At 41.7% G+C, this 4159-nt stretch overlaps 1 long non-coding RNA gene across 1 annotated transcript in view; it reads left to right on the top strand.

Moving 5' to 3' along the window:
* Positions 1-565: 565 nt before the first annotated feature.
* LOC118404961 overlaps positions 566-4159 on the top strand; it is a 9254-nt gene continuing 5660 nt past the window's right edge. Inside the window, exon 1 of the long non-coding RNA XR_004829826.1 lies at positions 566-609. This is a non-coding gene — a long non-coding RNA (uncharacterized LOC118404961). The remainder of the gene's footprint in view (positions 610-4159) is intronic.

Raw genomic sequence — 4159 nt, 5'->3', positions numbered from 1 at the left:
TGCCGTTTTCTGGATATCCAGGATTCGTCCTCCTGTTCAAGCCGTTTCCTGGATGTCCAGGATGTGGACCAGGCCTTGTGTGACAAAGGGACGCCATCTGGATGCTATTAACACGTTACCGTGAATGTGTCGCTATACGGAAAACAACAGTAACTTTATCCCAACTTGACTGCCATTTGTTAATTCATTACGCAAAAAGCATTTTGGGCCTGATACGTAAGTAACATGTAAATATCAAAGTATTATTATCAACATTCGTTTAAGTTCTGTAATGTAACACCAGGATCAACAGAATAAACTGCACGATCTTCTTGCGGGGAGATACAAAGATGGCGGCTTTCTGACGAAAACAACATGCCCCCGCCCTCCGCATAGTCTCCTCCCTCGAAAACAGGAAGCTCCACCCCCACGTACACGTTCTGGATAAACACCGTCGCCTATCCAGGAAGCGTCCTGTTTGCGACGATTTCTGGATATCCAGGAATCGTCCTTCTGCTCAGGACGATTCCTGGATATCCAGGATTCGGCATATTACGAAAGTTAGATACTGACGAAAGTTGGATACAACAGGCTGCCCGTTTATGAGAAATGGAGAGACAACAAATACAGGTAGGAAATCGTGTTATGCTGATATTGTCGAGTATGCAGTGCTAGTATCATGGTATGGTAATAGATTATGGTTGACGATGCTGGACCTTACGCACAGTGTGAGATGAGTTGCTCTAGTTACGGGGTGGGGTGGGGGGGCTGTTTAGTTTTGGCGCCATTTTTGCAAGGACACGGTGCCTTGTTATACACGCGAACAAGGTTTGCAGACTTTTGTCTTGGATACCATTGTATTAATAATATCACCAGAACTGTACATGTGTAAAGTCTAATCGTACACGAAGAAGGTTGGAAATCGTTTTGATTCCTTTGATCTGATCATGTGACTGGTGACCTGGCAACACGGAAAATCGCTTTTTTGATCAAGCCCACATTCCATTACCCATATACTAATAGAGCCTACATTTGCCATAAACTAGTGAGACCCCCTCCCTCACTATTTTGATCAATGAGTTACTCCTTCAAGTTGAATTTACTTGACATGATTTTAGTGTGGGTCGTGAAGGCCAAAGCAGATGTTGGGTGGGGTGGAAAATCAAGCAGATGTTTCGATAGCCTGGCTTGGATACCAGACCCCAGCCCGATCTAAAAAATGTCTTTGAGATCGGGCTGGGGTCTGGTATATCCGGGCTAAGGTCATCATCGCTAAAATTCGGTCTTGTTTTCTTTTAGTTGAAAGTTGTTTTTTAGCCTGGTTACCAAACCCCAGCCCGATCTCAAGTATCTATCGAACACGAAAGATATATCTTGAGGTTGGGGTATGGAATCCAGGCTAGTTGTTTTTATACCAGCCTAGTCAAGTGACGTTTAAAGTTAAAGTTAAACAGTTAAACTCCTGCTATGGTCACTCTAAATTTCAGCTGATGGGATTCCGATAGAGACTAGAATTCATATTTGACCTCTATATGATAATGTGTTTGGTTGCATGAATGATGACCGAATGCTGGCTGAAACTACTCTCTTCATTGGGAAAAGGAATAAACCTTACACCACGTGTTTATGTTGTAAATCACTCCTTTTGATTCACAAATAAGTACTCGTAACGGTTCTGATCTCCAACTACACCAGGTTCTGTACTGTAGTATATGCCCCAGAGTGTCCTTTCCTTATCAATGTTGTGATCTTGTACTCAGTCCGGACCTGGCATGCACAGTATATACTCTCCAAGCAGAGATTAGGCTCCGGCTGTTTTTTTAGTCGTTTTTATCAGGCTTTCTATTTTTTTAAATATCTTGCTGTGTCAAAACCTTGGCTGGCGTACTTCAAGAAAAATGACAAAGTATAAAGCCCGATAAAAACGACTAAAAACGTTAAAAAACAGTCGGCGCCTAACCTCTGCCTGGAGAGTAATGCACTGGGCCACAGCCGATGCTCAGTGGCCGGTTGACCCTTTTATCTTGATGAACGATCAGCAGGGATCCAGTGTCATCCTGGTTACTAGCACAGCACAGCATTGTAGTGCTCGGTGGCATGCCAAAATATTCATGAAAAGGATTCCCGGCCATGATGTCACGCAATCCGTAAAATGTTTACAAGTATTCTTTTGATTGCAATTACTTTTTTCAAGCAAGCACTGTCCAGAAAAGGACAAAACTGTTTAGACGCCAGGCTCTCTCTCCTGTTACTGTCTTGTTCCCTCCGTCAGGGGGGGCAGGAGGGGTCCGCGCAAAGCACATGGGTAATTAGGCCAAGCGGGTTCATTCGAACTGTGACCACTGCGGAGGGCGGACGTCCCCGGAGCTTCGTAAACAAGCCAAAATATGGCTGCCTCCGGAGGATATCGTGTTCTTCCAGTGCTGTTTTAGGCCACCAACAGCCATTTTCCGGTCAGCTCCGTGTCTCCACAAAACACAAGGTATGTGTAGACTTTGTTAACAGTGTAATTTATTTGCAATGGGTAAAGTTTAACGTCAGAACCCCGACGGAAATATAAGAACCACCGCGCGCTCCCAAACCAACAGTGGTCGGAAGCTACATGACATAATGCACATGATATGGGGAATCCTACTACATGTACAAGCAACTACTGTTAGCAGGACAGACTGTTAGGTGCACATGTGTGGGGGCGTAAGGATATACTGTAGCTCTTTTCGTTGCAACTACATGTCGGTGAATGTGCATAAATTTTTCGCTCGGCAGCTAAGGGGGAGGGGGGCGATATATATTCCCGTGTCATAGACTTGTGGGTTGTTGTTCAATTTTGTATCGGCACACGAACATAGAAAGTGCTCACAGTACAGTTCGAAATTACGATAAGAATTCGTAACTACAGTTGTGTAATTTTGTGCGATTGTGTCACTATTGTGGATATCAGTTCGAGTAGTTCACGTTGTCATTTGAATTGAATATAATATAAACTTACCTTGAAACCGGCTGCACATGGAATGCCCATTTTAAAACCTTTTTTGTTTTATGATCCACAGAATGTACATTACTTCTACCAGTCCTTGCTTCATCTACAGAGTTATCAGTATCACCAAAGATGCTGTTGAAGTCTCATGTTTGCTACACAAGCTAGGGTAAATGGCATGCATTGTATTTGTCAAAGAATTATTTTTTAAGCAATCAACATAGAGGTGAACATCAAGAGTTTATTTCATCACATACATTCACTGAATAAGTCTTTCTGAAATAACTGATAAAACAGATACATGTATGTTACTTGCCAGCCCTGCTGGGCATGAGCAAACCTATCTAAGCATGTGCTTACTTCATACTTGGTGGTTCATGTATATCCTTTATTACATTGCACTTTTTGTAGACAAGTATGTTGTGTGGCAGTGCATGTTACCAAATACTGCTGAAACAATTTAGGATTTTTTGGGTTGACTGAATTGACAGTGAAGGAGGATTAATCCACTGTATTATGTACCATTTGATGTAATGTTGCACAGCACTCAGTCTCTGCATTGAAGATTACCTGTATTTTAAATGTTGTTGTCTTGTATCTATGCAGAACTGAGTAGATGGTGTCATTGCTTGGAAATGAATATGTATAATATGTATAACATGTTGCCCTTAGGTTCTAATACTCATTCCAAGCATAGATATTAAATACACGAATGAACAATTGTCCAGTATTGTACTTACCTATGTGATTTGCCCTGAAGTAAGTTGTGATCATGTGTGTGTTCTATGAACTTTGCTATAGTCAAGCCAGGTTATTATTATATGCTTCTTCAAGGATTGTTGTGTAGAGGTTCTAATGGACTTTGGCTGTACAGAATGTAGCTTCAGGAAGACTGTAGCTGTAGATTGCATACAGATCATATGTATATTTTGTATATTGTTCACATTCATCGAGTGATACAGGTTTGCCAAAAGTCCATTTCTTACAACAGTTCACCATTATGTATTCCTGTATGCCTTGATCACATTGTGAAATAGACAGCAGTTTTGTGATGGGAGTATATAGCTTGTAGTGCAGTATCGGCTAAAGATGACATGTAGAGTGGATTGTAGTTTGCGCTTCTGCGCAGAATCAAGCTTTACCTTTTAACTTTGTGCAAAGAGCCAATTATAACACATCTATGACAGAAGATGATGGAAAAAA

The sequence above is a fragment of the Branchiostoma floridae genome, chromosome 17, assembly GCF_000003815.2.
Source record: "Branchiostoma floridae strain S238N-H82 chromosome 17, Bfl_VNyyK, whole genome shotgun sequence".
Taxonomy (NCBI): domain Eukaryota; kingdom Metazoa; phylum Chordata; class Leptocardii; order Amphioxiformes; family Branchiostomatidae; genus Branchiostoma; species Branchiostoma floridae.
The sequence above is the reverse complement of the archived record's forward strand: the minus strand, read 5'-3'. Positions and strand labels throughout refer to the sequence as shown.